Raw genomic sequence first — 13,838 nt, 5'->3', positions numbered from 1 at the left:
TACTGCCAGTTCCTGGCCTACTTGGAAAGGTTTAACAGCCAGATCCAGGTTCTCAGATGGTACAGAAGCTGCGGGCAAGTTGCCGTGCTCTCGACAAACACACACACACTTCTGCTGTTGTAGGTGTTCAGCAGGCATTCAAGTGGTTGTGGCCAATGGGGCCCAACCGAAGAACCCATGTTTGATGTTGTGTTTAGAGAGATGCTCCTGAACTGATCAACATGTCCGTACTTTGACCCAGACACCATTCGTCAGCTTCTGTTAATAGGATGTAACTTTTCCGTTTGCTAATTTTGATCTCAGGTGATGGTGTGCGTGGCTGATTTTTCCCTCCGTCTTTTAACTCTGCTGGCATGCCTGATAATTGTCATAGGTACTGTTGCTCCACTAGACACCCTGGTCTCAGGCCCAAAGCAGGACAAGTTTGGGTAGTTGTGGCAATGGAGCTTTCCTGATAGACCGCTTTGACATCTCTGCCAACTCCCTGCCTCCCTTTGATTACCAAGTTAACCAACATGCTGCAGTTCCGCTTTAGCCATCGCACATTGCACATCATATATGGCTCATAGCTTAGAGCCTTATCTATGCTTCTGCTCAGCTGGGCTTTAAGTTAGGATTCAGTCTCTTCTTGTTGCTCAGAACCACGATGTTGTGACATCCTTGATATAGGGGCAACACTGAAGAGGGAAGCGAGTCTGTGGTTTATTTTGTACTCTCCCATGTTTGCTTCCTACATATTTTGCAATCTACATATACAATAGTATTTGGAAAATATGGTTCTGTTCATTTTTTATGTACAATTCTGATTTCAAAAATAACAAAATAATTGTGAATAACCAAAAAACCCCTCACATGTGTGTGTGTGTAAAATACACACACCGTATTTTCCCGTGTATAAGACTGTATTTCCCCCCCTATTTTTTCAAGTTTAAAATTGAGGGTCGTCTTATACATGGTTAGTGCATATGAGGGATTTCTTTATTTGGAGTTATACATGGGGGCATGTTATACACGAAAAAATATGGTAAATATAAAACAAAAATGGCTTTATTAAAATTTAACATATATAAAATATAAATGAACATAGGCCGATTGTAAAGTGCTGCTCTTCTCTCTCTCTCTCTCTCTCTCTCTCTCTCTCTCTCTCTCTCTCTCTCTCTCTCTCAACATATTACTGTATTTTTTCGCTCCACGGGATGCACCTGACCATAGGACACACCTAGTTTTTTAGAGGAGGAAAACAAGAGAAAAAAATTGCTTTCTTGAATTGTCCTAGGCATAGCAGCCAACTCCTAGAGGCCTAGGTGCCTTTGCCCCCCCCCTTAAGTATTTGAGGAAGCTTCTTTTGCAAAGGGGGAAAGCTCCATTTTTTTGAGGATCAGCTCAAAGCTGTGCAACTTTTTTTGCAAATGGGAAAAGCCCCTTTTGGGGGGGATCAGCTCAGAGTTGTGCATCTTTTCAAAGGGGGAAAGCTCCATTTTTAAGGATCAGCTCAAAGTTGCTGAGTTTCCTTGCAAAGGGAAAAAATCCTGTTTTTATGGGGTTCAACTCACAGTTCTGCAGCTTCTCAAGGAAAGGGACCCATTTCTACACTTTCCAGACAGCTATTCTAATCAGCCAGTCACATGTCTCCCCCTGCAGACAACATTTGAGGCCTAGGCAAGGGGCCGGAGGCGCCGGGAAGGGAGCTAGTTCTCTTATCTCCCTCCCCTATCTCTTGCAATCAGCTGCTGAGTGGGTTCCTTTCAACTGGCTCATTCCCTCTTGTTAGCCTTTAGCTTTCTCTTTAAAATAAAATAAAATAGGCCCCTGGGCAATTCAGCTCCAGGGACCACACATTCGCTCCATAAGACGCACAGAATCTCCTCTTACTTTTTAGGAGGAAAAAAGTGTGTCTTGTGGAATGAAAAATACTACTTACAATTTATTTATTTATTTAAAATCAGTATACAGAGGCCAATTCTAATATGCGGTGTTACAACATTACCAAAACTTGTTTTGATACAGTCTTCGTCACTGGACTGAATACATTTGGCTAATACTGAATTTACCTGTTGTGGCTTTAATAGCAGAGTGTTCATTCATATTTGATATTCATTTAATTGTAATAATATTTCTCTCTCTCTCTCAACACACACACGTACATTCTCATATACACATGTAAATATCCTTAACTTGGGGGGTGTTGTTGGTTTTTTTTTGGTTACTGCTCATTTTTATACCAAACTAAAAACAAGATGGGGAAGTGACCTAGCAGCTCAGCTGATCATTTTGCAAAGCCTGTGACATTTTTATCTTTTGTTACTTTCTTGCTTGATTACAGTTCAGTGCTTTTGTCCTAATCAGAAGGGATAATTTTGGTGTATCGCCATTTGCTGGTATTTTGTCGACGTTACCTTGATTCTTGAGTTGTGCAGTGTACTTTTAGTTATATTTTGAATTGCTTATAGGATTACAATGTAATCTGTGTTGTTCTTGTTTTTCCATCTCCATGCACTGCAAATTGCCTTGAACACAGTAAAGTAAAAAGGTGGCATACAAATGGAAAATGAAATGGAAAATGCATTAGTGAAGGAAACGTGAGCTGGAGTGGGGTCCCACAAAGGCAATGGGAGCAGAGGTGCCTGGCAAAAAGGATTTAAAAACAAAACAAAACAGACAAATCACAAAAAATGACAGCAGCCCCTTCACGCCTGATGGAAACACACAGAAGTCCCAGGATTGGACCGTTCTGAACTTATTTCTTATCTGAAAACAGTAGTTTGAAATATATCTTGACTCCCTCAGCGCCATCATGTTCAGACTCCAACAGAGTAAGAACTAGTGGTGTGCACAGGCTCTAGTCAAATCCTGAACTCAATTGGGCTGATTCAGTTTGACCCAGGATTCAGCCAGGATGGGTTGAGGCAGCCCCGGGACTCAGCTACATTAGTCAAAAAACAATGCTTTGAATGCCTTATAAAATTCTAACACCAGATGGCAATGGAGACCAAAAAAATTTCTATGTGATTTTTACATAGAGGTTTTTTCTTCCTCTTCTGTTATACCGATTTAATTTCTGACTTAATTATAGCGGGTTTTTTCCTGTGTGTAGATCCACTCCTGGATTGCTCTGGGTCAGAATGGATCGGTGATCTGGGGCTATCAAAATGCATTAGGGGTTGAGGGATTAGGGTGCAAGGCTGCCAATTTGGGCTGCCTCCAGGTTGGATTGGGGTTATTCTGAAGCACTGAATCAGGCCTAGAATCAGATTAGTAGAGGGGAGGGACATGCACATCCCTTGTTAGAAACAGCCCACTCACCCTGCTTTTAACAGATTGCATATTCTTTTCACAAAGTTGTTACCTGTCAACTGCTGGTGCCCCTTGTTTATTTCCTCTCCCTACCCTGTAATGTAAGACAATCTCTGTGTGAAGGATTGCAGTACAGTCGTACCTTGGTTCTCGAATGCCTTGGTACTTGTACATTTTGGCTCCCAAAAGCCGAAAACCCAGAAGTAAGTGTTCTGGTTTACAAACGCTTTTCAGAAGCTGAACGTCCGACGTGGCTTGAGTGCAGGAAGCTCCTGCAGCCAATCGGAAGCTGCGCCTTGATTTTCGAATGTTTTGGAAGTTGAATGGACTTCCGAAATGGATTAAGTTTGAGAACCAAGGTACTACTGTATTGCTATTGTATACAGTGACCAGTCATTAGGCATCCACGTGGTTGAAATCTAAACTTTAGAGTCCAAGAACTGATTGAATGGGCCTTGAACCCAAAATGAACAACAGAAGCCTTGTAAGAATTTGTAGGCTGCTATTAATCCATGTTATGCAATCCTTTATCAGTTCATGAAATTATCATATTTCCTTTCAGTGCAACACTGCCTGCCTTGCCATTCGCTCACCTCACCATAAGGAGATGCCACATCGAGGCTTCCCTGTTTTTCTGCACCTTAGTCTTGGTACATGCATGGCTGTAGAGTCCTCTTGCTCTCTCAGCAGTCTCGTGCAGAGAGCATTAGACAACAACAAAGGCTAGAGCCAAAGAGCTCGGCTTCTCCCAAAGTAGAGAGAATCTTGATCTGACTGGAAGCTTTTCAGCGGAGCAAAGCAACTCCCACCAGCTCATGCTCTTAGGCTGGCAGTAGCAGCTGTCTCTTACCATTATGCCCTCAGGAAGCAGTGGCATTTGCCAGCAACTCCCTCTGTGTCTAACTCATTTCCTGCATTCTGCACCTTCATTTGCATAATCAACTGGTCCTTATGCCTCAAGAAAATCAAGGAGAAGCATCTGAGGAATATGTTGCTAGAAATGAAGTTTTAAAAACATCACACCAGGAGGTGCAGGCACGGAGCCTCATTATATTCCCCACAGGTCTGCGAACTCATGAGAACAGAACAGACAATAGAGAGTCTGACAACCTCTTTTCAACCGAGCTCACATTGTCTGCAAGCTCAACCTGTTTATGGTTCTGCTTCTCTCTTCCTCCTTAAGAAGAACTGCAATGTGAGGTTATAATAGATGGCTGTTCCTTTTTTTAAAAAAACGTTTCTTTCTTTCCTTGTTGTTGTTTTTCCACCTTCTGTCCCTCTTTCCTGCAGCCATGGTTCATGAAAACCGCACCCACATTTTCTTCACAAAGGCAAACCTGGGGTGCTAACTTGAATTAAATATTTTTTGGGGGGAGATTAGCTCCACCCCACATAATCGACCACACGACACCACACAAACACACCACTTGAATGGCAATGCCCATCAGGTTTTGGGAGGGATGGCTCCCTCAAATATTTGAGGGACGTTGGCCCCTATGTCACTCCTTTCTTTGAGGGATGTTGGTCGTGGACTGTGTCCCCCTCTTTCTTTTGCCACAAGAAACGTTTCACTGAACAAAATGATGTGAAGATATCCTAGATGAAATAGGCGGCAATTTTATTTAATAGGAACACAGGGTACTAGCTACTGAGGCACCCAAGAAACTTGAAAAATCAGAAATCCAAATGTGCCCCAACTCTAGACATCCCTGATACTGTCCCCTGCCCATGATGACCACTAGATCCTCAAGAATAAAAATATCAGCAAACTTCAACCGTAGTGTGGATCCAAATGTGCACCATAAGAGGAGCTCTAATGGATCAGCACAAAGGTCCATCTAGTACCATAGTGACTATTATATTATTCTTATTATTGCCTCTGGGAAGCCAACAACCTTAGCATTACAACAATCTCCCACTTGTGTTCGCAGCAACTGGTATCCAGAGGCATGCTGTCTGAAACTGTAGGCGATAGATTACCATCATCACTAGTTGCAATGGCTTCTTTGGTATTTTTTGGTTGTGATGGTACTCATCAGTATGCAGTACCATCTGTGACAGATTGGGCTGGCTTGAGTAGAACTCCAGGGTGTTAAGTGTTAAACCCAGCCTCTTAGTTGATTGACGGCATTCCATTCCATGAGGGGCGGGACAGCCTCGGATTTAAAGAGGATGGGTAGCCGTTAATTCTGGGGAGAGAGGGTTTTGGGAGCGTGAGCGTGTGGGAGGTTGTGGAGTAGGTTACTAGAGTAGGTGTAGATGAGGAATTGGTTAGGTCTGTAATTATATGATTAACAAGAACAGTTCTATTGAAACCACATGCTTGTACACATGAAACTTGAACGCAACCGTTAAGATTTTAAGACATTAAATGTTAAGTTAAAGTGCCATTTAAACTATCGTCGGTGTGATCTTTCCAGCAGAGGTATCTATTGCTCATCTGGTGGGGATACTTATTAAAAGGACAAAACCCCTATCTAAGGCAGAAAGGATAGTTTGTTGTCCCTTGAGTGCACCAAGAGGAGGAGGAAGAGGGAGACTGGTTCAAGGGTGACACAAAGTTTCCTCGGGAGGGAGGAAAGCTTCACTGTGGGGAAATTACAATAAGGCTATAGGGAAGAGTAGAGAGGTTTAGTGTTACCTCAGGAATCCCTAATAGTGCTTTTTATAATTTGAGAGGTTTGGAAACAAAAGGCGTAAGGTGGGGACCACCTACGTCGCACCATCACCTATTTTTTGCTGTCTCTGGCAGCCATTTTGTGCTGGCACCCACATCATTTTTATATGAGTATCAGCACCTCATTCTTTACAATGACTAGTAGCCACTGATACCATTCTGTGCAAATTTGTCTAATCCTCATTTAAAACAAGCCAAAGCTGGCAGACATCCCTAGATATTGCGGTTGCAGATTATTTGTGCCGTGTGAAGAATTACTTCCTTTTGTCCGTCTTGCTTTTCCCACCCTTCAACCCCAACTGTTGTGACCTTTCTTTTGCTCTAGTCCAAGATCATTTGGGTTGTCCTTTCCTGCACCCCCCCAGCTCCACAATAACATTTTTCACGTGCAGTGACAAGAACTGTACACAGTATTCCCCATGTGGCCACACCACAGATATATGGATGTAGCCTATCTTGATTTCAGCAAGGCTTTTGACAAGGTGCCCCATGATATTCTTGTAAAGAAGCTGGTAAAATGAGGGCTAGGCAATGGTACCATTCAGTGGATCTGTAACTGGCTGACTGACCGAACCCAAAGGGTGCTTATCAATGGCTCCTCCTCATCCTGGAGAGTAGTGACTAGTGGGGTGCCACAGGGTTCTGTCTTGGGCCCAGTCTTATTCAACATCTTTATCAATGACTTGGATGATGGGCTTGAGGGCATCCTGAGCAAGTTTGCAGACGACACCAAATTGGGAGGGGTGGCTAATACCCCAGAGGACAGGATCACACTTCAAAATGACCTTAACAGATTAGACAACTGGGCCAAAGCAAACAAGATGATTTTTAACAAGGAGAAATGTAAAGTACTACACTTGGGCAAAAAAAATGAAAGGCACAAATACAGGATGGGAGACACCTGGCTTGAGAGCAGTACATGTGAAAAGGATCTAGGAGTCTTGGTAGGCCACAAACTTGACATGAGTCAACAGTGTGATGCAGCAGCTAAAAAAGCCAATGCAATTCTGGGCTGCATCAATAGGAGTATAGCATCTAGATCAAGGGAAGTAATAGTACCACTGTATTCTGCTCTGGTCAGACCTCACCTGGAGTACTGTGTCCAGTTCTGGGCACCACAGTTCAAGAAGGATACTGACAAGCTGGAACGTGTCCGGAAGAGGGCAACCAAAATGGTCAAAAGCCTGGAAATCATGCCTTATGAGGAACGGCTTAGGGAGCTGGGTATGTTTGGCCTGGAGAAGAGAAGGTTAAGGGGTGATATGATAGCCATGTTCAAATATATAAAAGGATGTCATATAGAGGAAGGAGAAAGGTTGTTTTCTGCTGCTCCAGAGAAGCGGACACAGAGCAATGGATTCAAACTACAAGAAAGAAGATTCCACCTAAACATTAGGAAGAACTTCCTGACAGTAAGAGCTGTTCGGCAGTGGAATTTGCTACCAAGGAGTGTGGTGGAGTCTCCTTTGGAGGTCTTTAAGCAGAGGCTTGACAGGCATATGTCAAGAATGCTTTGATGGTGTTTCCTGCTTGGCAGGGGGGGTTGGACTGGATGGCCCTTGTGGTCTCTTCCAACACTATGATTCTATGTATAAAAGCACCATTATTTATTTATTTATTTATTTATTTATTTATTTATTTATTTATTTCCTCCCAAAGTTCCTCAATACGGAGTTCGCCTTTTTCACTGCAGCTGCACTTTGAGTCAATCTTTACAATATTGCAATTCCAATATTTCTTTCCCAGTGAGTCTCTAGTTTAGTATGATCAAGATCAGGGGCCACTACAACACATGTTTGACCCTCATCTGCTTCCTGGAAGTTGCTGGCAGGAGTTTAGTCTACTCTTTGGCAGACTGAGGTGGCTGATTTGGGATATGAGAGGGAAGCAAATTTACTAGTTATTTAATTTAGGATTTTTATTGCTAGGGAATAGGAGAGGAATCTGGGAGATTTTACTTGCCTCAGGTGCCAAAATAACTTGTCCAGCCTTTGGTGCTATGCATCTTGAGCTAGACAGCAAAATGTCTTGGGCTGCCCTTCAGTTTAGGAGACTTTACAGAAGTCTTGGGGATGTTGTGAGAAACTGAGTCTAGCTGTGCATCAAAGCAAGCAGCCACACTCGTTCTTTGCTAGCAAATTCATTCTTTTTTCAACACAGATATAAGGAGAGCAGTTCTTTTCTTGACCAGTGTGAACATTGAACATGCTGACAGTAATGTTTTCCCAACGATTTTGGGTTTGGAAACTGCCAGGATGATTTTAGAGCAGGGGTCGGCAACCTACGGTCCATGGGCCACAAGCAGCCCACGGGGGTCATTTAACAGGCCCCCGAGCCAGGCTGCCTACTTGGCGATTCCCCGCACAGCGCAGCACGGCGACTCACTTCCACAGCGCCGGAAATCGCGTTTGCATAGACTCCGACACCAAAAATTGCGTCTCCGCAGACGGCGGAAATCGCCGGCAGGCCCGCGGAGGGATCTCCGCTGGAGTGAACCAGGCCAGGGGAGGTAAACCTTGCTGAGCCCTGATTTATTTAGAGTTCTGGGCTATCAGTTGTTGTTGGCAATTGACTATCTCAGGAGGCAGTGGAAGAGTTCACCCATGGGGGTGGTCAAACCATTAGAGAGTTACAGCACCTGCTGTGGAAATTGATATGGGAGAGACATGTTTTGTTGCAGCAGTGGCAAATGAAGGCGTCCTGTTGTGGATGGAGGCGCACCATGACCTATCTTCTTTCTGTGCTCCTTCCAGTTGTCATGCTTCCTTCGGTCATTGCTGTGGATGCACTACCTGACTGTCTGTCTCCAGGCATTGTGATCACCTGCAAGGGATTCCTACATGGTGGGGCTGATGTTGCCAGCCTTCATGTCATGCTTGCAGACATCTTTGTAATGCAGAGTTGGCCTGCCAATGGGCCTGGTATCTCTCCATCCTCTACCCAGGCATGCAAAATGAGCCATAACAGTTCATTGATACATTGCAGCCAGGCAAACCTCAAGGATGTGTACAAGAGGATCATCCCGGAGGGAGGGTGTGTCTTGTGGATAATTTTGAGGGACAAAAAGCAGAGGGCTGGGAAGCCACATGCAGCCTTGGTGTCTGAGGTTCCCCACCAGCACCTGAATGCATGTGAAAATTCACAAGTGATCTGAGCTGAAATGGCTTTTCAAAATTTTCTCCATGTATTTGCGGGTTGCAAATTTGCACAACAGAGAGATTTCACTTGCTATTCTTTGTCTGAGGCATTCTGGCCCTCTTAATATTGGATGAAACTCTAAATAAATCTAAATGTTGATATAGAATGAAAATGTTTCGTTCATGTTGCTGGATGAAGAAAACAGTGGTCTACGGGACAATGAATGACTGGAAGGAACAGTGGAAGCTATTGCTTCCATCATCAATATGGAAATAATATGCTATGACATTAAAACTGGATCCGTTGTTGCACCCAAAATTAATGGGTGGTGAAACCAAAATGAGATGCCATTTTGCCAAATATTCTCCCCGGGGAAGGGCAGGAGTTCTCCAGCAGTACAGGAGAACCTCAAAAAAAAAGGGGGCGGGAAGGAAAATGCCAGAAAATTATTTGCTGAGAAAATTTTGGATCAGCCCATTTTTTCTCAAATTGGCAGAGGAGAGTGAAGCAGCCCATATGCACCACAGAACTGGGCACCTCTGAGACCCATTTGTATACTGGAGCTGCTGAATCGTGGCAAAGTGTATTTGGAACCCATTCAAATCAGTGGTTAATTTGTCATTGAATCCAACGGGAGGTGGATTAACCATGGGGTGTCTGCTGCAAACTCCCTCTTAAGACAATAGAAACCCAGCCACTTAGATCAAAGGCTTTTCTGTCAAGCTATAACAATGTGCACAAGATCTCACTTGCTTTTCATGGTTAATAAACATTTATTTTAGACCACAATTGCAATAAATGCTTGCAGACTGAACATGCCTATGAGACTATTCTACTGATGGCTCTATGGAATGACCAGGATTCTAAATCTACCGCCATATGGAATCTCACTGTGCCTATTAAATTGTGTACAGCAGTGTTAACAGCAGTTTGATTTGTGGCTGCAAGTAATAAATGAATTATATTAATTTTGTAGCTGCAAGCTAATTTCTCCAGAATTACTTTTTAATAACTGGCATCGTGTTCACTGGTGAGATTTAAATACATTTAAGACCACATTTTTGTGAGGTTTTTAAAAAACATATATGAGATTATCATTTATGAGAGCTCAGCTCTTATTTAATAATTCCCTGACGTCTGAAAAAAACAGGTTGAGATCAAACGTTTTACGTTTGCAAGGAGGACTTGAGGCAAAATTACCTCTCTGTGTTGTGAAGAGCAGAAGTAAACTTTGTCGACAGTAAGAAAAGCTTGGAAAAATCAATATTCTCTGTGTTTTGAAGAGCTAGGTCTTCCACACAGCTAAATTGGCACTGATTGTGTCCAATGCTGGGCTTTCCCCAGAGGTGATTTCCTGCAGTATAGATTCAGTAACCGTATGGCTGTATTGAGTTGTCAGTCAATCCCAATTCTTAACATTTGGCAGCTCTGTATGACAATGCTCTTGTCTATCATATAAGGGAGTGTTTCCTCATAAAGGCTGCTTCAATAAGACCTACTTTGCTTTGGGTCCAGGCCCAGGGGCCCAGACAGGACCTTTTCCATCCTGGATCTCACTTTCTGGTCCTATTTGTTCTCAGAGAACAGCTTTAGCTCTTTCTAGCAAATCAGCATTCGACATAACCATTGATTGCTGTGTAAACGCATTGGTGATGTACTACAGGTAACGTCTGAACGCTCTTTGGGATTTTGATTAGATTATATTGTATCTTTTTTATCTTGCACATCATTTTTTAAAGAGTAATTCCTACCTGGAATTTGTACAACCTGTGCAAAATGTAACTAGATAATGAGGCTGCATTCTAAGGTTCATTGCATTTTATTCTTAAAGGGGGGAAGAGAAGGATAAGCCAGACATAGCCCTTTCAATATATATTGAAGTTACTGTACTTTTCCATGTATAAATGATGTTTTTTCCAGATCAAATCATCTCAAAAATTGGGGTTCGTCTTATACATGGATAGTGCAGAGTGGGGACGGGGTTTTGTTTCCTGTTGCTGATTGGCTGTTGCTGCAGCAAATGGCCAAGTGATTGGTGGCTGCTGTTGGCAAGCAGGCAAAGGATTTTTGCTTCCGCGATCCACCCCACAAAAAAGCTCAACAACTCTTGGCAATTTTGCCCCCATTTTCTGATTTTTGAGTCCCCAAATTAGGGGGCGTCTTATACACGGGAAAATACAGTATATTTTGCATGCCTGGATCATCATACAGAAGCCACATAACAGAAAGGGCAAGTCTTCCAGAACATTGGCCAGTGGTGTGTAGCGGAATTTTTTGTAGGGGGAACCCGCAGAGCCAGATGTGCCAGCTTGGCAAGGGCAACTGGGGGAGGTGACGTCACATGTGTAAGGTCGTGACATCACATGTGTGAGCATCATGCCTCCCAGGCTTTGGAAAGGATAAGCCAGGCCTCTGACAGGACCATAGCAGCCAAGTCTCCCACTGAAAAACGCGGGATCAGCAGTGGCGTGGCACCAGAAGTCGCTTCCACGCATGTCTGGACATGCGTAGAAGCAACTTCCAGCCCTGGCGCTGCCCGATTTCCGATGCCCAGACATGGGCAGAGTGGCACCCGAAATGGAGCCTCCCTGGCAGGTAGGAAATCCGGGGGATTTCTGGGATTTTTTTCTATTCGGGATAACAGTGGGAAACGGATTAAAATCCGGGGTTTCCCCGCGAAAAACGGGAGACTTGGCAGCTATGGAGAGGACACTGGAGCCCTGCTAGGGCTTTGGGAAGATGGCAGGAGAGCTCTTGAATCCCATTGGAGCATTGTGCCTCCCTCCCTAAGCCGGGCAGAAGTTTTCTGGGCTTTGGGAAAGAGGCTCCAGACTTTAATACTCTAATTTACCAGGAACATTTAGGGGACAAGCCTAGTCCCTCTTGTCTACTGACCGCACACCACTGGCACAGCTACATTTGCACCTTGTTTTGGAGACAGGAGGGAAGCCCTCTCATTCACTCATAGCTATTTTTTCAAGGAGCTAATCTCTGGGTCTGTAAAAATGAGGATTCCATTTGGAAGACATTGCAGTTTTTAGACCACTTATTTTAGCAGCCCTTCTTTCACCAGCCCTTTGACTGAGGGACAAATTGTGCAAAGGCACACATCTCTTTGCATCAAAAAGTCTATGCGTTCATCCTGCGTTGGTCATTGCAAGACATTCCCATCCAACACCCGCTTTATCTATTTCTAGAATTTTATCCTCCGTGTTCAACATTGTGATGTGTTTAGGATGGCTTACATGTGTGTGTGTGTGTGTGTGTGTGTGTTGGGGGAATACAGAGAAATCGCAGCAAAGCACAACAGCCTAAACTCAGAGAGCATTGAGGAATAAAACATAGAGCCTCTGCTTAGGAGGTTCAAAAGCTGGGGGAAACAAATATGTTTTTGCCTACCGGTAACATTTTATTTTATTTTATTAATTTATTAAAATTTATAGACCACTTAATTAAACAAGAGAAACCAAAAACCTCTACATGGTTCACCCAAAATAGTATAAAATAATTAACAAAAATCATTAGAGTATCCTTCAGGAAAGGCAGGGCATTCCAAAAGTGTTGCCATCTGAAGGCCCTCTCACCGGTCATCACCTACCACCCTTCAGAAATTGGGGGCATTTAGAGAAGACTGTGTGATGGCAATATCATGAGAGGGCAGACTAGATAGGAGATGCCACACCAGCAGATTCTTGGGTTCTAAGCCATGTAGGGCTTTAAAGTTACCTGTACTATGAACTGAGACTGGGAACCAATGAAGTTGGCAATGCCATGCTCTCCCCTCTCCCCTCTCTGTCTGGATTCCATAACTGTGGGTACTCTGAGCAGAACATGGGCTTCAGGGCAGAGCATGATGCAAACACATGCCCACGGCCGTATCGGTGCAAGCTGCAAACTCCAAGTCAGTTGCTGCGGGGAAGAGGAGGAACATCCATTTTATCTTGAAGGTTTCTAAGATGGGCTGTACTTTGTAGTGTCTGTGGGATATATGGGGAGGAACACAGAGCTTTGCATTCAGAAGGTCTCATGTTCAACCTCTGACATCTCCAGGTAAAAGGATATGGTAGCACATTGTGTGACTTTCTGCCTTAGAGCCTGGAGGGCCGATTCCAATCATATAAATAATATTGAGCTAGACACACAAATAGTCTGACCTGGTTTAAGGCAGGTTCCTGTGTCCCCCAAATTTCTAGTAGCTGAAGCACATATGTATTCTGAATTCAAGATTTACTTTTAAATTGTCTAGGAATTACTCAGTAAAATAAGAGACTACTCATGGCAATTTTCTGAGCGGGGGGGGGGGGGCAGTGAATTCTTCACTTTTGTTTGCTTTACTTAAATACAGGATAAATGTGGGGCGCAGGTGGCGCTGTGGTCTAAAACACTGAGCCTAGGGCTTGCCAATCGGAAGGTTGGCAGTTCGAATCCCCGCAACAGGGTGAGCTCCTGTTATTCGGTCCCTGTTCCTGCCAACCTAGCAGTTCGAAAGCACGACAAAGTGCAAGTAGATAAATAGGTACCGCTCCGGCGGGAAGGTAAACAGGATTTCTGTGCGCTGCTCTGGTTTTGCCAGAAGTGGCTTAGTCATGCTGGCCACATGACCTGGAAAAACTGCCTGTGGACAAACATCGGCTCCCTCGGCCAGTAAAGCAAGATGAGCGCTGCAACCCCAGAGTCATTCACGACTGGACCTAACGGTCAGGGGTCCTTTACCTTTACCTTTTTATTG

The sequence above is a fragment of the Zootoca vivipara genome, chromosome 11 (assembly GCF_965207765.1).
Source record: "Zootoca vivipara chromosome 11, rZooViv2.hap1.1, whole genome shotgun sequence".
NCBI lineage: Eukaryota > Metazoa > Chordata > Lepidosauria > Squamata > Lacertidae > Zootoca > Zootoca vivipara.
The sequence above is the reverse complement of the archived record's forward strand: the minus strand, read 5'-3'. Positions refer to the sequence as shown.